The 23,732-nt window shown below is 29.7% G+C and overlaps 1 protein-coding gene across 4 annotated transcripts in view; it reads right to left on the reverse strand.

The window, feature by feature from the left end:
* LOC132939656 (FERM, ARHGEF and pleckstrin domain-containing protein 2-like) overlaps positions 1-15,397 on the reverse strand; it is a 34,760-nt gene extending 19,363 nt beyond the window's left edge. For 2 of the 4 annotated variants that reach the window (XM_061006942.1, XM_061006940.1), the window contains exon 1: positions 14,727-15,397. The gene's annotated coding sequence lies outside the window, so the exon portion shown is untranslated. The remainder of the gene's footprint in view (positions 1-14,726) is intronic. The other 2 variants (XM_061006938.1, XM_061006939.1) reach the window with 2 other exon arrangements.
* Between the last annotated feature and the right edge of the window lie 8,335 nt (positions 15,398-23,732).

A 23,732-nucleotide genomic window follows, 5' to 3' on the forward strand; every position in this document is an offset into this window, starting at 1 on the left:
ACGGACCATACTCAAATTTAAAAAGGAATCCAAAATTAAATTATAGTTTGGTCAACGAAAAGTAGACAGTTTTAGAGTCAATATTGAAAGCGGTATGTAATCACTGTAAAATCAGTACTCTTTAATCTAAAATTGTATGATCTTCTACTGTGTGTAATTTCAGATGTAGATTCCAAACGATATCATAAAAATATCATGCTATATCTCGTGTTCTTAAACAATCTCTTATCTAGTAAAATCGATTCACCTATAGGTAAACCCTCCTGTCTAATAAATTTCAAATGTTTAAAGTTCATTAGTAGTCAGTCAAATAGTGTGTCACATTTTCACTGTCCGCGGTCCACCATAAGTTATATGTATATATTATATATTATGTCGAATTATCCTATAAGGCGCATATTATTGTCAATTGCCATTTTCCAATGTTGATCGTTCGCCTTTTAAATTATATTAAATTTAATTGCACTGTTTGATGTTAGTTTATTATCAATATGTTATCCGATACGTTTACATGTATTATTATTATATCTAATTGCGTGTGAACGTAAAACTATATGTGTATTCAGGAGACTAAGCCCGTTTACTAATAATATACGAGTATATTATAAAAAAAATTATTCAGAATTGAATAAAGAGAAACAAAATTAAATTAATTTGCTCCACAAACCACGTCACCAATGACACACATCAAAAATGATCAAACGAAGAAAACGAATTAATTGTTTTGTTTTATTACTTGTTAATTTTTATGGGTGTAGCCCATTTTGCGCCCCGAGGGTTATAGACATTTGCGCCCTAAATAAAAAAACATAACACACTGGTTTGATGTTATCATTTGTCTGTAGTTATCGAGGTAATTATCGTTTAAGAAAAAATTAATCATTTCCGAAATAATAAAGATATTATTGTGGTTTTAATCTTTCCAAGTGATTAATTATAATTTTTTATAAAATCAACAATAATAATTAATACAATGATCGGATAAATGTTTATATAAAAATCAAAATAAATAATAAATACTACAGATTTATATCTACATATTATTATTCACTATTATTGGTTTTGATATTATGCATTACAGTTGTTTTTTACTTGAAATAGTTATATTAAATACCATTGTTACCTATAGTAATACTACTCATGTGCTGATGCAACTGATCAGAAATTACACATGATAAATGTATCATAAAATTATACATATTAAAATATTGATTAGCACATGTCTGTCAGCCTATATTAGTGTACATATTTTCAAAATATTATTTAGTATAGAAAATTATAATTTAAGTAATATTGGAATGTTTCAAGTTTCTACGATAATACTTTTTGAAGTACAACAATAAAACTAAAATTATTGTTTTACGTGTGAATAATCTAATTTGTTCAAAATTATAATTTCAAACACTCATAAAAGTATTGTAGATTAACGTTCATTTTTTTTTTAATTTCAGTAATAAAAACTATGAAGAATTTGGTATTAAATTTTCAAAATATATGGCAAAAGAAAATTTAATATGTTAAATTTCAATAAATAGCTCAATAAGAGTCAATGTATTTTGAAACCCTGTATATAAAATGCTAATATAAATATAACACCTAATACCCTAATACATAATATGCTATATATTTGGTGAACATCTTTGATCTAAATATTAATCACACAGATATTTTCATAAATAATACAACGTGTAGTAGCCAACAAGAAAAATAACAATTAAATCAATTTGAATTAGTAAAAATATCGTTTTAAGTCTTATAATAAGAGCTATACATATTTTACTGTTTTAAAAATATTAACGAATATAACCTTCATATCTAATGTCAATAATTTATTTTGTTACCATACTTTACATAGAAAATATGTTTTAAAAATAATTTGTGGAAAAAGTATTACGGAATTCTAAGGAATTGTACAGAGACTAACGTGTCCTCAATGCGCTTATGTTCACTTTAGATCAAATTTTTTTAATAAACTGATTTTCTTCTTAAAATCCCTATTGTATACAAAAACTACAAGATCGCTTTCGTAGAATCTCTGTAATAAAAATAAAATGACCAGTCAACGCCGAAAAACGATACAATCGAATTCCCGTGTTTATGGGACTCTATACGTTGTAAATTATTGTCAGAAGATAGGACGACAAGTTTTTAACCCAACTATCTGATAATACGTTTATCGTGTAATTTAGGCCATAAAAACGGACAGTCACGGGGGTGTACAGATTCATATTATAATAATATTTGAGGGGAGATTCCACGAATTTTGAGAAGTAAAACTAATTTGATCGATAATAATATAGGCCATATTTTTGTTGAGGGGCCTCGATACTCGATAGTACTATGAATATTGGATATTGAATATTATTATATATTACATCATTAAAAATTATAATACTATTATAGTATCATCATTTTATCAAAAATTACTGATATAAATAAAATTAATTGCACAACTTGAATCGCATTAAAAAATATTAAGTTGTATAATATTATAAGGTATTATTTATATGATTTTTTAGAATTATAAATAATTTCTATAACTATGTAGTTAACTTAAATGTGTATTTTATAAGAGACCTTTAAAAAAAATAAATATTTTTCACTACCTGTTTAATAGCACTTTTTCTTTATCATTTTTAAAAAACATTTTTGGAGGCCCTTCTGTATAAATGCATCTGGGACCCTTTAAGTACCAGGCCGACACTGCAGTGTCAATATTATACGTCGTTGTTGAGTGGTGTTTTTAAAATTTGGTTTGACGAACGTTTTGGGGGGAAGGAAAACGTACACTTCTTATCAATGTTTCACGTATGGCCGAGGCCCGTGGGTAACGTGCACGTTCCAAAATATCAAAAATTGACACACGTTATGTCATTGTCACACACGTGCCACGAGTCACGACGGCCGGCGTGTATACACACTCAGCGTATAGCCACCATCTACAGTGAGTCAGTTCGGTGTATTGGGTTGGTGTATCGATCGTCATGCGAACATTTTTCAAAACAAATTTAATTCTCATACACGCGTAAATGAGTGATAATAATATAATATTGTGTTCGAGGAAAACTATACAACATTAGATACAAATAAAAACTCAAGAAAAAGAAAACACAGACGCGGTGGCAGGACAACTAACTATAGAAAGGAAGTGAGATGAAATAGATACGCTATACATAATATGCACCACACCGTTAATACAGACTACAGAGTCGGTCCCGCTTGCGTAGCGGACTTTTTCATGACGACCGTAACTAGTTATTAGCCTTTATTAGGACAAAATCCGGCACGCTAATATGAATACAAAACAGACGCGATAGACGAGTCTATTCCAGATTTGGGTGTGGAATTCCAGTCATTCGCGCGCGCAATGTGTGTGTTCTCGAATCACTTTTTAGTTTTTTCCTCACTCTCTCGCGGTCTCTCTCATTTGTCACTTGATGCCGCTAGCACTAGTATACCGTATACACCACTCTGTACTTATATTATACGGACTGCGACAACCGCGCACTTAACAAAACCACACGGGTCTACACTATACAAATGAATATTGACTGTAAAAGGAAACGTCCGGTAGAGTAATGTACTAATGTTGTAGCAATGTACATGTGCGTTTATGTGTGTGTGTGTGTGTGTGTGTACGAGTCCGTGTACGTGAGTATGTATGGTGTACTAACGTGTACGCACATATTATTATAGTCATCCAAACATCGTTGGTCACGAAGACGACGTTTTAGTTTTCGTCTCCGTGTTATAGTCGGATACCGTGTATAAGTATAAGTTTATAGTCTATACTCTATAGTTACCGTTGACGACGACGACGACGTCAACGCACATGCCCAGTTAATCTATCCCCTCCAACGGCTACGACGCCGCCGCAATGGGAGAATGTGGTGAGGGTTATATTATGACCATTACCCTCCTACTAGTCCTACTCCATTATTCACCCGCACATACAGGGCGATCGAAATTCCGTCGAAACAGCCGCGAAACCAAAAACCATACTTCAACCCACCGACCGTGACACGGCGGTGTGAGACGTGAGTTGTGAGTAACGACTAATGAATATCTGTGAAAATGCACGCATAAACGTTCCTACTCCACGTGTACAAACGATAACAAAAAGAGCGGAATTGATTTACAAAAGAAATTAGTTTGAAAAATTAATTGTACAATTTTTTATTTCATTACATACATTATACACATACTACATGGACTAGATAGAAAAGCCCCAAAATTAATTCTATTAAAGTTTTTCGTGTAAATGTGTAATACAGCTAAAGTAATGCTCAATGGGGAATAAAACTAGCAATCATTACACAGGCCACAGCCCACATGCGTGTATCGAATCAATAAACACAACAAATGACACGAATCTTTTAACAAGACGATATGTTAGGTTATACTAAAACGATTATACTCCATAAAAGACTACTTATTTGTATTCCAAGAAAAATAACATAGAGAATGCCTTTGAAGTTTGAAAACGTGACATTCATAACACTCTGTATATTTCCAAATACCGATTCTGTGTCCTGTAGTTTGGGTCCCGCTGGATGGAGTAGGACATGTCGTTTGTAAAGCCGTATGCCATAATAATAATAATAATAGCAGTCGGTGTGTGCATTCACACAGATCGGCCGACGTACATCCGGTCGCAGGAAATGTGGTATGTTTTTATAATATGGAGAATATATTATATTATTTAATTTACCTAGAACGACAACTGAGTAATGACAAGGCAACTAAAGAGTAGAAGAACAATATTATTTTTGAATGATAAAAATGTTATTATATAAAAGTTACTAAGAGTAGCCGTAAAATTTCTGGTTTGACGTAAACTCTTACACATATATATTATCCTACTCATAATCAAAAACCTCCTTGGACAATATTAAATATATTTCAATGATTTTGTTTGCGTATAGCCGTATAGGTATACAAAGAACAAAAATGTATTTCGTATTTATAAGGCGTTCAAGGGAATTTGTCATTACTGTCCCAAAATCACAGAGTATGTTATTTATTTTATCGATTGGTTCATTATATCACAAACAAAAACTACAATTGAATTTCATACCAAATTCTTTGAGATATAAACTTACTAATTTTGGAACCTAACCTAATGTCATGATAACATTTATTGACATGATAAACAATAATTAGATAAACGTTATTTATTCATTTTCTTAACAAGATAAACGAAGATAAACAACTAATTAGTAAAACGTCTGTTTTGATAAAAAGACCCAAAACATAGTCAAACAAAGAATTATTTTGTTAGTCAACGAATTTTATTTTTAATATACAAAATATATCAACCATTATGCATAGCTAAAAAATTAAAACACTACAGCTAATTAACGTTTGACTCATAATATTAAGATTTATTAACCAATCAGTGGTTTATATTTTACATCTTACGCGGGTCTAAATTAATCAATCTATCCTATAACAGTAAACATAGTGCATATATATTAGTATACTATAGAAATATGTATATATATATATATATATATATATATATGTATATGTAGGTATATAGAAATCGACGAGAATGAAGTTCAATATTGATCATAATTTCGTCAAAACAAGTCCTCAATTATGTTGTATTACCATGATGTTCTTACTTCCATAAACTAATGTCCAAACTTGAAAATTATTATTTATCATTGACTTGTACAAACGACGTTCGACACATGTCTGGCGCCATTTTCTCATATACATGTAGTCAAAAACCAGACATGTATTTATGTATTTTTTAATCGGTCGTACACAATATATCACCCACCGACAATTATTCACACAATATAGGCTATATACATAAAATTATTAATAGGTAAATGGACTATTTTGAACTCGTTATTATATTTTCGAAAAATATTAATTCATAAAAGCATCAGCTAATGAAAAAAGTATTTTATTGTTTATTTTATTAAATATATTAGAATGAAAGACCAGATAAGGTAACAAGTAATCTTTACATCAGTGGACAATAATTGTATAATATTATATATTAATATTAAATTTTTTGTGTAGTAATTAATACGCTGACTCAACTATATGAGAACGTTTTGATTACACTAACCAACCTACACGTCAAGTGTGCCATCTAATCGAAATATACTAAACATATTTTATATCTTTACCAACAAATTATTGATAGAAATATCACCCACGCCATCAGAATAATACGATAGAAATATGGTAATCCGGATATCTATACGTTAGATATAAGTATTGTGTTAAAATATTAAAACAAACCTAATGCATTCACAAATGGTACGTAACAAGTAAAATAAGATGTACTACGAACATTATAATTTATAAATAAAATAATGCAATATAATAATACGACATGATATAATACACATATTCGAAATGCTCATAATAATATTTAGATTATGAATTTTATAAAATATATTTAGCTCTTTATTAGTAGACATAGACCACCCATTCATTTTTCATACATAAATGAAATGTCCATAAACAACAGTTATGGGTTAGGCGCCATCAAAGCAGAATAAATTGAAAAAGAACATGTGTGGATTCTAGAGATGTTTAATTTAAATATAAATTTGATATTTACCAACAAATATTAATTTGAGCTTTTCGTGTTAATTCTTAATTCTCATGTTTTGGTAAATTTTTAATGCCACTAATAGTTATTTTAATAATTGAAACATTTATAATAAATCATTTATAAAAATATAAAAATATTAAAGAAACATACCTTTACACTTGTAAATCGTAAATGTAATATTAAATTCGAAAGTAATGATAAAAAAATACTAAAAATGAGCTCGCTTAAATGTGGCGTCAAACCAGGTTGTCGGTTGTTTTCCCTTGTTTAGAGAAATTCTAATAACTACTTCTAAATATAGTCAAATAATCTTCTGGGCTCAATTCCTATTGATAGAACTATCTTGTTCAGGTAAACATATTTTGAAACATTATGGCGGAAAAATGTCCACAAAAAAATACATCATTTTAAAGCCATTATAGGTATAATACACACATTCCATTCCTGAAATCACTTAGCGGTTAGAGAATAAAAATACAAAATATTATGATTTGATGATGGAGGATACACAATGTAAATGGCATATCCCACACAAGTTATTACTTATTATAGTTGATAATTAATACGGTGAAAAACTACACATAACATATATAACATTTTACACCCACCTTGAGACATGTAGGTGGTATTTATACACTATCTAAACTATAAGAAATTTGTGCTCATAGTACACAAGTACTGTATAATTAACACACATCATATTAATACTAATTTTAGGGGGACGGAGTGGCTGAGCGAACTAAGGCGTCAGTTCGAACTCGGCCACGGGCGGCATTTGTCTTCGGGTAGTCACTGTGTCCGGAGAGAGGCCGCCATTCCTTACCCGGGCATGGCAGATACCTACGGGTGCTTACCCCTTAAAAAATCTGCCAAAACAAACACACACGTGTTCAAAACCTACAGTATACCCCCCCTCCCCACAATTCCACAGGCTAATAACCTCAGTGGTCGAAGCATCAACCCCCCCCCCCAAAAAAAAAAAACTTAATTTATATTGTTTCTTATGTTTATTACCTAGATGCTAATTAGTATTTTATATCAACTTATTAATGTTCCTCTTTCTAGCCTCCTACTAACCTCCACTCTTCCAATCGTTCTTTTAAAATCTCAATCCCTGTATAGTGTACTTATTGTATTATTGACGTAATTAAATTAACAAATTACGTCACAAATTTTGTTCTTTAAATACACAAATTACCGGGTTAGGTTGTATAGAAAACAAGTGAATTCGTTAAACAATATTGTAGAGAGTTTAGAGTTTTTGACTGAATATTGATATTACATTTATAATAAATAATACAATATGTAATATCAATAAATATAATATGACGTACTCGTACTGATTTGTTAAACCAATTCAATTATTTAAAATTTTAATGATTCAAATGATTAGATCACCTGTTTGGATATCCATATGGAACTAAATTAAATTTTGACTTATCAAGTTGATAAGTATTGTTTACTTTGCAGAATCTTTAAAATCTAAAAAAAAATACTTTTGCTATTTATACCTTTTGAATACTTGAGTATAAAATATAAATTAGTATCTAATCAGTATATAAATCATGTTAATAGTTAAAAGCGGGTACTACCTAGTGTTAAATAATATTATTTAATGTCATAAGTAATTAACGGAAAAATCCGTTGGTCCACCCTACCAGAGCGATTTTGTTATAAGGAGGTTTTACTGTAACTATAGTCAGTATAATATGTATCATATATTATATTTCAAAAGTAAACTACATCGGATAATGTTTCACATAGTTATACATAATTTAATATTTGCAATATACCAAATAAAACAGTTTTCCTATTAGTTCAATAGTAGGTAGTTCTGCTGTTATATATTATATATATAATACTTATAAGATATAAGTATTACTAAAGTTTACTTTTTTAAATTCCTACAAAACATTACAAAATATAATTCATCTAGTCTACGTTTATAATTTACACAGTAATGAGTAAATGCTTAACATCAAATTTAATTAATGTAATAGTTAGATCTTAAGAGAATTTCTACATGGCATTATAACTAATAAGCACTTATTTAATGTAGGCCAATGAGCTATTGTTTTAAATTGATTAAAAAAATAAACGTGCCTATTTAAAAAAAAAAATATATGTCTTAGTTTTATGTTGAAATTTTTTAACACAAATCGCGCAAACCACTCGAATTCAGAACATCCCGATGTGCATGCACATAAAGATAGTTGTAAATCGATCCGTCTGCTGCCCTCTGGTAAAACTTTATAAATGGGTCATTCAGAACGGGTTTATAAAATATATTATTACGAAGACAAATAGTATTTTCATCGGTACCTAATTCTTTAGCAAAATACCAAACGTTAACATAATTAAACATTCAGGGATTTTATTTAAAATTACACTAGCACTATTTTGGCAGATGTGCACACGTAAATAAACCTATGGATTTGTTAATTTGTTAAATATGTTCAATAAACCAGAGAAAACGCCCGTCGCAAACTTTTTGCAACGGTACTAGTCTTTTTAAAGATTATTTTATACATATATTATGTATACGGTATACCAATATTGCATAATATTGAAATTTTCGAGAATATATTTTGTCACCAATATAAATTTTAATTAAGTAAAAAATGAATTAAATAATTTTAAAAAATGTTCTATCGATTAACATGCATCATGGATATATTGTTTTTAAAAATTCTTATATATTAAAAAACGTATATAGAAATGATTATTGTTTACTTTATTATACTATACAATTTATGTCAGTAAGATAAGTAAAATAAATTACTTACTGCGGTCTGCGATATTATAAAATCAACCTATTTTAAAATAATAGGTATATCGATTTCCTGATTCTCAAAAAGAATGTACGTATATAAATATCAGGTGATTCTTTTATCCAATCTCATTTTTAATTAACTATTTAATTTACTATTTACGGTTAAGCAAAATATTATTTTTATGTTAACTATCTTTACGTATTAGTATTAGTATACGTAATATTACTTTAATTTGATCAATGCCAAAAATTATTTTATTTAATTCAACCAACGTCTCGACCAACGTGGACTCTTGATAAGAAATCTTCAATAGACAATAATTATAGCCACGGATCAAACTACAGCTAGTGTACAGTTTTGATATCAATTATTTATAGTAATTAGGTATACATTTATATTCAGAAGTAGGCATATAGATACGGAGATTAAATATATTTAAGATATATACTGTGATACTTCCTTAAGTTCCTTAGTATTCTAAAATAATATATTTGTATAATTATAGGTCATAGGTGTAATATTATGTAACAATAAAAGACAAAAGAAGTTTTAATTACGAAAAGTGAGATGATACAAAACTATTATGTTTAGAAAATTACAAAAACTACGGAATATATTCGGGAATATACTAGTATGTCGAGTATATTACTATATTAAATTCATCCCATATAAATACCCACGAATATACCAATTCAAATTAAAGTAAAGCCGTGTTTGAAAAGATACTTAGGAACTAGATTTCAATGTCAACGTTATAAACATGTTCGGTTGACATATTTTTTAAAAGTATCTTTTTTGGTTGATACATTTAAATGAGAAGAATTAATAAAATAAATTATAATAGTATTTTAAGTACCTATTATACAATACAGCCAGACGACGACTGAGTGTTAGACTCATATACGTCATATTTAATTAGCAGTAACAAAAGTTGACTTTTTAAATTCTAAAAAAATATTATTATTATTATTAACCTCTTTTCGCATGAAAGTACTCCAAAAGTATCACGTAGCTACAGATTGAAAAATAAACTATATAATACTCTGAATAATATTTTTGAGAAATCAGTTACGTTATCTTGAAATACATATCGTTCAAATTCAAAAATCAACAAAGCAAACTCGGTCAGTTACAAAACTTATTTTGATTATTTTGTTACATCTAACAAATCAATAATTAAGTTTAAACATTCCCCATAAAATCCTACAAATATGCCAAACTAGATAATATGGTATTATCGATTCTTACATTTAGATTTGATAATAGGTCAATTCACACTTATAGAATGAACGACAAAAAAATGGATACTGAACATAAATTTACGTGTAAGACGGGCGACGGAACATGCGGTTGCAGGACAGGTGTACAACGTCGTCTACTCGTCTACAAATTATTGAGGCTAAATTTGGCGAAAATCCGTTGTTAACAATGACTTCGTTCGATTTAAAGATGAAATAATATTAGAAATGTCTACTTCCACTTAGCATATAGTCATAAATAACAATATACATAAAAATATGACTCAGCTTCTCAGAACTACTCAGTACTGATTGCACATGATAAGGTCTATTTGGATAAATATAAATTAATTTGTCACACGTGAACTCGTTTGTATAGTAGCTAACATAGGCTGTTTTAAAAATAATTAATCGCTACATTTTTGTTGTTTTCTAAACATGATATGTGGTTACTTGTGATATATACATTTTAACATTTTTTTAATGAGACATTTTTATGTTAAAGTTATATAGGTGAACAAATCGAGAATCTGTCAAACGCAAACAAAATTTACAAATTAGCATAAATTAGGTACCTAATTAAGGTAACGATTATAAAAAAGTACAATAACCTCAATTCTACCTTAGAAAAATATTATTACTATCTCAATTTTCAGAATGTTGTTAAGTATCATAAGTCATAACGTTTTAAGAGGATGACATTGCAATATTTGTTTTCTCTCTCAAACCCACGCGCAACATAAGTAGATAGATTACGCATTCACGTAATATCGATTTTCTTGATTTTTTAGTTAACCTTATAATAAAATCACCAATTACAAAAATTATGGATCATAATATTTTTAGGAGTTTGACATATTGGTTTTGTATTTTATTATTTAGTTATATTAGACTTGAAAAATAAAAAATTGAATGTAGCTACATTTAAATAGATATTTAATTTGTTGATACAATATTTAGTCGAATCGACAGTCACACCCTCAAAAATATTATTTGCTATATGTTTAATTGGTGATTTTACTCTGATTACGCAAAATAATAAAAAAAAAATGATGTGTGAATATATTTTGTCTATGTTGCGTGTGCCGTGTGGTGCAACGAGAAAAAATAAACAATGTGCTGACATTTTCTTAAGTACAAGGGCTTATAAGTAGGTAAAATTGAGAGTTAAAGTAAGTAATAGATAATTTGGTACCTAATAAGCAATAGCTAAGTAAAATATTAACTGAAATGACAAAAGTGTACTCCAATACACAAAACAAATAGGTAATAAATATACCAATGAACGATTTTAACTGGTCTGTGATCAGTGATAACTTATCAACATTCAACACACTACCATGCATAGAACGACTAACCTAACTTAACCTAGTTTAAACACTTATTTAACATTTATTAATAGAAGCTAAAATCATCTAATATTATGCAAGTTCAAATTGAAGGTACCTATAAAATAAAATAATATTAAGTTCTGACTCACTGGTATTATCTAAGTAAAAACCGTACAAAACATTAAACATAATAATTATTATAACTAAATCAATTATTGAAGTGGAACCTAAAACTTGTAAATCTGAATATTCAAAAAATACTTGACAGCGGGAAACAACGAATAGAGCAAAGAAATAAAAATAAATTTTTAAAAGTATTTTTCTGAACATTAATATAAATTTTTAATAGTAGAAAGTAAATGGCCAGTCAGGGAACGTATTATGGGTAATAATACTAGAGAATAGAGATAGATAGGTACAAATTATATGAATTGCATTACTTGAATGATATCAGATAATTTAAGCATTAAGGAAAAGTACAATAACAAATAACTATTGCAATTTATAACTTACTATGTTCTGAATTATATGTATACAGTTTCCATGGCAATAACAGTCAAAGAAACATTAGGCCAATACCGAATTAATAGGTTGAAGGATATCTCCTCGGATATCTCAGATACAGAAGAGTGAAAAAGAATGGATCGGAATGGATGGATAAGTTTGGAAGAAGCATGCAAAAGGCCTTAACAGCCTGTAAAGCAAAAAAATTAAATTCCTAGATCAATTAGGTACCTACTAATAATTATTATTTTATATATTTTTTTAACAGATTAGATTCAGTTCTTAAATAGTAATGATAAATACTAAATTTGTTAACTGATTTGGAACCAAATTATTACTAGCTGAATATTATGAAACTGAGCTGTCAAATACAACTGAGGTAATGAGTTGGATATGAGTTAGTCAAACTGTTATCAACTTTACGGTGGACAAGTAAATACAACATTACAATACAAAACATTTTAAACTAAGTAGGTAAGTACCCATATCTCTTATTTTTCTTTTTTACAGGTTTAAAACTGATTACCACAAGAATTTGTTTTCAATTACTGCCCTGACATCGCAATCGTCTATTAATGATAAATATAATAGGCACATTTTTGTTGATACATGGCATAATATATTATGACCTTTTGGCCATTCTTTAACCATTTAATGGTTAACATTTAAATTAAACATACATTAATATTAAAAAGTTTACAAATTAACCTAAGTACCTAAATTAATTATTGTACAAGAAACCAACTATTGGCCATTTATTTATTGTGTTAATAAATTTTCAACTTATTTTGTTAACGTTGTTCATGTGGGATGTGGTAAATAAGGAGGTGGCTTCTCATATTTGAATCATATTAAAATAAGACATGGTTAATTATAACATCTATATATAATTAGTTATGACTTAACTATCTATAAATTAAATTTACCTTCAAAAATATAAAAATATTTATCAATATAAAAGTTACAGACAGTTTTTTAATCACCTATAAAATGTGTTTATTACCTATTCTAAACATGGAGGTAGCGGTACGTCACACTCATTATTGTTAATACAATGTACCTACTCAATTATTATTTTTTTTTTATTAATGCATAAAATAGAATAGGCGGGTATTGAAGTCACTATCGGCAAATTAACTATCTATGTTAAGAATTTGAATAGTAGGTCCATGAGCTCGTCCATGAGTGATACAGTGTTAAATAATAACCACGGACAATTTAAATATTAAATTTAACAATTAATAATAATATGGTAAAGTTTCCGCACACAATGTGAGTGTATTATTAATGAATATAAATATTTGAACATTTCATTAGCAATATAGTTTATTCATAATATAGGTACAGTCTTGAAAGCAAGACAATTAATAGGTAATAAGAATTCCAGAGTAGTATTCTGTAAAATGCAGTTATACTACTTATACTTAAACAAGGTAATACTAGGTACCTAGTTTGATATTCAGGTTCTATAGTAGACACTAGACACGTATATCTCACCGAATCATCATCTGTATACATAGATAAAATACATACTACAAATCGCAATTGCCATTAATATATTTATATAAATGTATGTTTGTAACAATCGTCTAATGAATAAATACAAATATTGAACTACATTTAAATACGACATAAGTACTTCCCAAACAACAACCTAGCATTTTAATCACAAATAATTAATAAGTAATAATACAACTGACAGTGACCATATCGGACCAATTGGTTGTATCAATATTATTATTAGGTGTTATGATACGAGTTGTAGACTTTGGGCTTTTAATAAAGAATATTCGAAAAAATGAGATTAAAAGTTAAAACTGATCAACGACAGTGGTCGTGGTGGCCACAGAGCCTGAATAATAATAATAATATAGTAAACAATAAAGGAAGCAGTCGCGTTTCCGTACACCTTACGGCCTACACAGCCTACGCACACACACAAACATATCTTTTGAGGAAATCTATAGGGTGGGCGACGACGGTGGTGCGAGCCACATATTATGATGTACATGATAATATTTTGTATACTGTAGAGGGGTCGGCTGGATCGCACATATGGTGCACAACGCGCGCGAATGTCCCCCCCCCCCCCCCCGACTCCCAAGAAAGCACCTGGAAGACCCGTACGGGAGATTAAGGACCGTCACACTGCGAAATCGTCAGTGGGCTGAGGCACGCGTACACGCACAAACTCGCAATACGCACCCCCGACGGACACAGCAGCTGCGCGTACGAGGGGCCCCCGAAAAACGGGGCATCGAAAACAAAAACCGCTTAGAACCCCTTCGGACACACTCACCTCAGGTGAAGACGAAACAAGGAGACACCACCGCACCAGTTTGTAGCACAGCTTGGAGGACGACGGACCCGACGGTGTTCACCAACCGTAATTGGAACAGACTAATCCGCACACGTACAACACATCGCGCGCGTCGCCGCGGTCGGTCGGACCGAGTGGAGAAAACGCACCGCGCGCACACACTCACACTGACACACACACGCGCGCGCACAAACGAGTAACGCAATCGGACGACGCGATCACACACACACACACGTCTACAATAGATACTATTAAGTACTACAACGCGAGCCCGTATAAATCGAGCAAGGAGTTAATCAGCGGAAAGAAAAAGCCGCACACGCACGCCCACTGCGCCAGTTGCGACCAGCGATAGCGGACCGGACCACTCGAAGACGAGACTCGCGAGAGGGCCGACAGCAGACGGGACGAGTGACGGACGACTGACTACGGCGCGACGAGTCCGGACGGTGTGTGCGCGACTCTGCCGAGTGGAGAGATCGGCGTTCGGACGTGCGTACGGGCGGCGGCAGTGCGTACGGTTTCCCGCCCGCCTGCCCAGTGCTGCCACCTGACGGCTGTTCCGCGAACTAGGCGTGCCAAAGACCGATGATAATCGCGCGCGCGTTATGAACCACTACGCCGTTCACTCCACCGAACAACCGTACCGCACCGCACCGCACCGCAAGACGACGACCCCGCGATAGGTGGTACGTCCAGACAGTTACAATATGTATAATATATATATAATATATTATGATGATATTATAGTAATTATAAACTATTAACAATGGATTATGTTTTAAATATTATCTTTTTCGTTTGTTCTTGAATAATATTGAAATTAGGTATGTGATTTTTTTTTTAACAAAAAAATGTTTTTCTAAACTGGAACGTAAATTTAGGTACTATACAGTAAAACATTAGCAGGAAACATAATTGTTGATGTTTTATCACATTGATGTTTCAGTATCAACGTTCCAAAACAATCGATGTTTTAACAAATTTCGATACATTAACTATATCGATGTACAAAAATGTTTGCCCATTTCTGGGACGACCTCCTCGGACTGTCGGCGTCAGTGACGTCACCGCAACGTAGCAACCGACCGACGCTGCGGGAGATCAGCTGCAGCGGTCAAAAGGCCGTATAGATATATAGGAACGATTTAAACCACCAGCCATTTAATACCGGCCAAAAACTGTGGAATTCAGTATGTGCCTATGTATACATACAGTGACACAGTGTAATACCTACCTCATACCTGCTACCACGATTAAAGATATATCTTCACGCAACGTTGTTATATACCTACATAACTTACGTCGAAATTCCATAAAACGAGGGTGGTAAAGGACGAGGGAGCATACTGCATACGTGTATAGAATTCGTTTATCGTCGTGGTATTTTAGATAGGAAGTCGATTTTACATTGGTATCTGGTTAACGATATATATATACATCATATTGAAAACCACGATTATACCAGCTAGACGACATTTCGACGACAGACGTGTGAACGCTTCGTTTTTCATACCGACCGTGATGCGGTTACATGTCTTCCGCTGAGTTCCTTTTCAATCAAACCGTCTGCTATAAATGATATTATTAGATATCCAATATTATATATTATATCATATATCATTTATAATACCACGCTAGAGATCTGGTATACACCGTGGCTACATTTTACCTATATATTTATCCCAGTATCCCAGTAATCCCAGGAGGTTGTGCGCGATGAGAATTTTTTAAGTTACGCAATGATATTTTTAATTTTTCTTCACCGTCCTCCCGTAACATTTTCAATAAGGGTGTGTATATATAATATAGTTATCAGATAATATCAGTACATTTTTTGAACATAAAGTATTAAAGTGACACGCACGACTATATAGGTATCTACTGTTCATCGGTCAGCTGGTGCAGATAACGAGATGTCTAAAAAGTTCTTCATTTTAAATTAATTGAGTAGAGTACCGGTACCTATACACAATATTGAAGTACCAATCTTTGAATTAGTAGTTTAAGGTACCTACCAACAATATGCAAATATATAATATAATGGTAAGTGCAGGTAACCGATCTTGGCAAAAAATCCTCGAGAAGAAATAATTGGGTATTATTGAGCGAGTATATTATAACGAGTGGTTTTGTAGATGGATACTGTCTGAGTACCTATAATCTAAAAGCTTCCAAGCAGCCATCAATTTTTAGTTTTACTGCAGCTAAAGATTAACGAAATTATTATGCCTAATTCCTATGATAGGATCTAAACAAATAATACGAAGCGACTATAAAGCACAATAATATACCACCTATACTTCATATTTATATAATACATATATTATAAAGTGCCTATATGTAGTAGTATAATACTAAAAGCGCTTATGTTGATTATTTTATACCATAATAGTTTTACCTGAATTTTATAAACGCGTATAATATCTCTACGCACGCAAGTGCCTGTGCACTATACACGACACATGTCACACGTAACGTAACGTACGTTATGAATTCACAATAAATTCTAAATAACAGTCGTAGAACCGTATATAGAGGCGTATGAAAGTATGAAACTGTGTATTTTTTTCAAAGAACCTGTGAATAATATTATATTGGTTAGGATTTGTGTGCGTCACAAATAGTAAACATTAAAATAACACGAGCCGAGCACTTAGGAATCCGGGATCAAATGAGTATTGATACCTCTATTTGACGAGGAGATTGAAGTACATTGACGCAATGACACGCGTGTCAATTTAAATTCTCGTGTAGGGGTATTCGGTATTCGTACTTACTACTTTTATTGTATTATATTGACGCCCATCCCGGTGCGTAATCCAATATAGGAAAATAGTAAATATGTTCGTAGAATAGGAGATAAATAGTGATAAGATCATGAGGCTCGCTACATACAAGATGTCAAAACTAGTCCCAAAGAAATATCGTCGGAGTTCACGCCATCATTACTGGTCAAAATCTTGGAAAATCAGTTTATAAGAAAAAAAAATTAATATACGATTTAACAAAATTCGATAAGTTTTATATATAGGTATAAGTAGATCGTAGATATATGGTACGGTTAAATAATTTTCAATTTCTTATATTATTACACTTACACGTAATGCGACCCATAGTATTACTTATGTTATCGTCACTAAAAAAAATGTAATATTTAAAACTAAGAAAAAAATCAGATTTTAATATTCCACCCCTTACACCCTCAGAAGACTGTTGAACGACAAGCCCCTGTATGCTTTATTACTGGTACCTTGTCCTATATATTATACAAGCTCAAGGACGGCTACGCGAAAACGGTTAAATCGATAATCATAGTATCGGACAGTTCGACGGAAATAACGGACACGAATTTGGAAAAACGACCTTTTTCTTAAGGCTAACCAACGGAAATGTCGTGGTCAACACAAAGCCACTCAGGAGTATATGTTATAATACAATACTAAATATATGAACTACCTAAGTTAGCTAAGTTTACCGGAGCACGGGAGTCGGAAAAGTGAAAACCACTGGTTTAGAACTTCATATTGGACTTTATATTTTCACTGACTAACGCGGACTAGCGTTCATCTGAAAAGTTGACGCTAAAACCTGTATTAGAATTAGAATTATTAATTATTAGGTGGTAGTGTGGTACCGCCGTACCGATACGGAAAACTTAATAATTAATATACGTCATTATAATTTATATTATACCTACTTATTTATATACCTACTGGACTCGGTTAATATCAAATAATTCGATATATTTTTAATTTATGTATCAACCATTTATTACCAAAATGTTAAAAGTAGGTAATATATAAAAGAAAATGTATATCGTTTATAATACAGGATGTAACAGAAAGAACTGACCAAAAAAAAATTAAAAAAATTATGCTACTTAAACGTATGACGAAAATTGATAAAATTATATGATAAGTAAATAGTTTAAGAAATATACCCAGGTTAGCAAATTTCCAAAAAATATTTATTTTTAAAAAAGTTATTGCGTTCAAAATTAATTTAATCAAAAAAATATGGATATTTAAAAAAATTCTAAAAAATAAACTACTTGACTTAGATAAATGTTTTTACCATCCAAATCGTTCTTATAATCAGATTCCCAAATTGGCTATTTTATTTATTCAAAAAAATTTAAATCAAGTTAACCATTTTTTATTTTCAGTATTAAAAAATAAATATAGTTAATTTTTTTTTATTATACGTGTAACGCAAGTGGTTATAAATTATTTACTAAAAAAATATTTAAAAATATTGATAACAAAAGTTATTCCAAAAGTCAGTTCTATCTGTATAATATATATAAGCCATATACCTAGGTAGTAGGTACAGAACTACAGACATTAAGTATACTTACATATTTCAGTTTGTTCGATAAATCCTCTATGAAATGCCATATTCTTTAAAACCTAGTTAAACTAAATGAAATACAATAACAATTAAACTAAGAGAAGAAACACTTATTTGCTCAGTTCTTATATCGGAGTAAGTACCAATAATATATTGTGTTTTTAATTTGTATACTTCAAAAATTGCTAGCAACTTCCAGTTAATATTAACTTATACGATGTGGCCCTTTTTCAGTAAGTATAAAATGTGTGCAAGTATTAACAGTATTGCAATAATTGCCTTGTAAGGTTATTTAATATTTCATTTTTTTTAATAGTGACGTCTACCCGTTAACCTATTTATTACATACCTATAGTATTGAATAATTAATATAGATATTGTAGTTGCTTACAGACTAATTTATTTTTATATACCTACCTAACCTAACCTAAATATAGAACTTTATGTTAATTATATAAAAATATTATTAACACTTAGATATATATAATATATATAATATTACTTATAAATAATATTTTTTTGTCTTCGTATTTATATCTTCTCGTTGTATTATATAATAGGCATTAATAGGCAATAAGTCTAAAGCATAATATAACATTAACCTGGCTGACAAGTGGCAATAATATAAGAAGTATATAAACTAATACGGCCCAACATTAGAAACAACAAATTAAAACTATGCCTCTTAAAATACCAAACAGAGACCGAGCCCATCAATGAAAGAACTATTTAAAACAGATCAGAATTCAGTTTTATAGTATATAAATAGTAACAAGTGTACTGTGTGCTCTTGAAAGTTGAAATAAACAATATGGACGTTAAATTAGTTATTATTATTTACATTTGCGCAACTATAATATGTATATAGAAATGAAATATAGCCATGTTTAGTGAATAGTGTTCTAAAATTGTGTAATTAGGTACCTAATAGTATGTATATTAAACAGCCGTTTTTTTATGTAGTAAAAAGGTTATATTATGTAAATAGTGTAATGGGCCCTGATTTTTAAATTATAGATTATAGGTATGTATCTAAATATTTATTATATATGATGGGTATATAAATGTGAAATGAGTTTTTCATTAACGGCTATTTTCAGAAACTACTAGACCAATTGGCAATTTCAATAAAAGTTATACCAATCGATTTCTTGAGACTGAAGGTGTTTCAAGCCTTATTTAGGTTGCAAACACGTGATTGGCTGACACATGAATTTCGTTTTGGCTCACAAAATCAATTTTTTTGTTTACATATACCTACCTATAATGTTTCCAATGGTTGCTGAAATTTTTTTAAAGCATTGCTAAGGTGTTTTTTTTAAATAAATGAATATAATATTGAATATTTTATTGTTATTGTTACTCAAATGTACAACAAAAGTCAAGTCATTAATGTTTGTAACTTATGGACTCGAAAATTACTCGACCAATTTTGACGAAAGTTATAAAGATTGGTATTATATATAGTTATCAAATTATATACAATGTATATATAAATTAAGATAAATTAATATCGTATGACGTATAGTATAATATAATATGTGTTATTTGTTAAAACAAATAACAATTTTATCAAATATCAAATATATATTATAATCTTAATCTGCAGTTTATAAACGTGTTTGTTAAATAAAACAACAAAGTATTTACGCTTTATAAAAATGATGATAAGATAAAATACATATTCAAACACAGTGCTTACATTTTAAATTTACTTAATTTTTTTACAACTTGATTGCTGGATTGAGGAATACCGAGTACATTACATACGGAATTAGACGACGTTTTATCATTATCATTATCATTTTACACGCTTGACTAGTAGGTACCTACTACCCATATATAGGTATGCTGTCTCTTTTTTTGTATTACAATAATATTTATACCTATCAAACTAATATTTATTTTATAAATCATCAATGGTCAACCAAAGTTTATAGAGTATAGTAGTATAGGTACTGCAGTGTAGTTTCCTACAAAAATAGCTAGGTACTGAATAAAATAGATATAAAATATACTATAACACTATGTAGGCTATAGGTAATAAATATTGTGTTTGATGAAATGACACATAATTTATAATAATTAGTAGCATACTTCTTTCTTTAATTTGCCATTTTGTAAATGGATTTATGGATGTATAATATCTAATTATTATTTATTACTTCATATTATATGAAAGTGACAGTGTATTTAAATTATAATTATATGTGTACTCAGAACACACATTACCTACAGACTATACCTATTATATTAAAGATGTATACATGATATGTATACGCAGTATAGGTACTGTTTATGTTAGTTAAATCGTATATATAAAAAAAATATTTTATTACAATTATAATCATATTAATGTGCTAATAATTATACATAGGTACTTTCTATATATAAAATAACATTAATTGGTAATTACTTTAATTGGTAATAACTAAATAATATCACAATTTACAATAACGTGTATTTACAAATAAATCATTTATCATTATTTATTTAAATATTTCATTATTCCCATTATATATTCATAATATATGAAATGAAGTAGCCTAAAATATACATAAATTAATAATTATCTACTTTCTACCTACTGGAAAATGGTCATTACATTTCATCGTCAAGTATACGGAACAATTATTAACATAGCTAGGGCATAGGTAGATAGCACATAGCTGAAATATATTTCATTAAGTACTAATGCAATTAGGACGTACGCTTGTAATTATATAATGGTAATACATTTATAATATACTACCCAATTAAAAATTATAAAATTGTCTGTCAATTATTGCAAATAACTCTTAATTTATGTTAACAAATTTCATATATTTTTTAACATTGTAAAAACGTTAAATATTATGTTCACGCAATTAATTAATTTCGTTGAAATTACATAAAATATGTTCAATTTTGTTTTCTTGCAAATATGGTATATATACATAACTTCATAATACCTACATATAATATAAATATTAAAAACATGTTTAACTTATTATAATATTATGTATGTTTCTGTACTAAATAAAAACATAACATACAAGTTCACAAGGCTATTATATTATTTGTACATGTACAGTAAACTAACTTAACAAATTACAAGTAGGTATACCTACTGATAGCTATTACAGAAAATAGAAATAAGTTGCTTCTCTACAACAATTTTATAAGTTTCTCGTCGTTCGCATTTTGGGCCCATATCTAGGTACCTACATACTATATTCCTGATCGTATGACCCTAATCCAATTGAATCCAACAACCCATCTTATTTAACAGGCACCGCAGTAAACCAGTTGATAATTTTTTTATAATTATAGATACCTACTACAATTTTTCTACTTTATTCTTAACTATTATTTACGTACAAAATTATGGGCGGTTTCATTTTCCTCTAAAAACGAGGTATCGTTTTCCTCCATTGTCCATTTTCCTCCACATTATTTTAGACTGAAATTATGTCTATTTACCTCCAATATTTTAGCCAGTGTTGTAGTATTACGTTCCGTATTATAAAGATAGAGTAAGGCTAGGAATTTGGCTTGCAAACGTTATAATAACGTTATATTTGACAAAAAAAACGATTGAAATTTGTAAACGTAATTATAACGGAAAACGATAATCAAAAATAATTAAATACCGCAAAACAAAACATAACGATTAACAAAATATATTATATATCATTAAACAAAACATAACGCTCAACGTAATTTATAGAATATCATAAATCGAAAAATATAACGCATAACGAAATATTTTAAAATCTATTTATTTCTAAGAATTGATTTTATTATATTTCGTATCTGGGCCATTATTATTGTACAGTTATTATTTTAAAATTGTATAGCCTATTATTAACACTATTTTAAATAACGATAAACGTAAAACTTGTATAATGTTTTAGTTCTAAATAACGATAAACGCAAAAATTGAATATCGTTTTAAATTTTAATTCTAAATAACGATAGATGCAAAAATGTCGTAACGTTTTAATTGTAAATAGCATCAAACTGAATTTTTTTTCAAATGTCAACCCTGCTAGGATCACATTTTCGGTTGATACATTCTGGTATCGGCTATATTATCTATATTAAGCCTAATAAAGAATATTTTTAATTTTTGATATTATTATGCATAAATTATTTGTATTAACTATTTTATTATTTTATTTATTACTTATTGGAGGAAAATGGTCAAGAATTATTTTTTATTTTTTTGGAGAAAAATGACTACGGCCAAAATTATGTATTACATATTTCATACTGTAATATAGTAGGTACATATATTATATACTATATTATATATTAGCTAACATACGCGTACCTACCATATATACCTAGTATTACCTATAATATATTTACGTATACATTTATAATTTGTTAATGAAAGTGCGTAAGCGTAGAGTGTGGCCGCCAGACATCAATAAATTTATATCTTAATATTAATTAATTAAAGTATAATGCATACATTATAGTTGTTATTATTTATTAGATACAAATATAAAATAATAATTTGGTACAGCTGTGAACAGTTAGTCAGTTGCATATTATATTAATATACACTTTTTTTTAAGATGAACCGTCACATGAGGGGGAAACTACGTTAGCCCTACTTCCTCAAATATATTAATATACCTAGAT

This window comes from Metopolophium dirhodum, chromosome 2 (assembly GCF_019925205.1).
Source record: "Metopolophium dirhodum isolate CAU chromosome 2, ASM1992520v1, whole genome shotgun sequence".
NCBI classification, from domain to species: Eukaryota; Metazoa; Arthropoda; class Insecta; order Hemiptera; family Aphididae; genus Metopolophium; species Metopolophium dirhodum.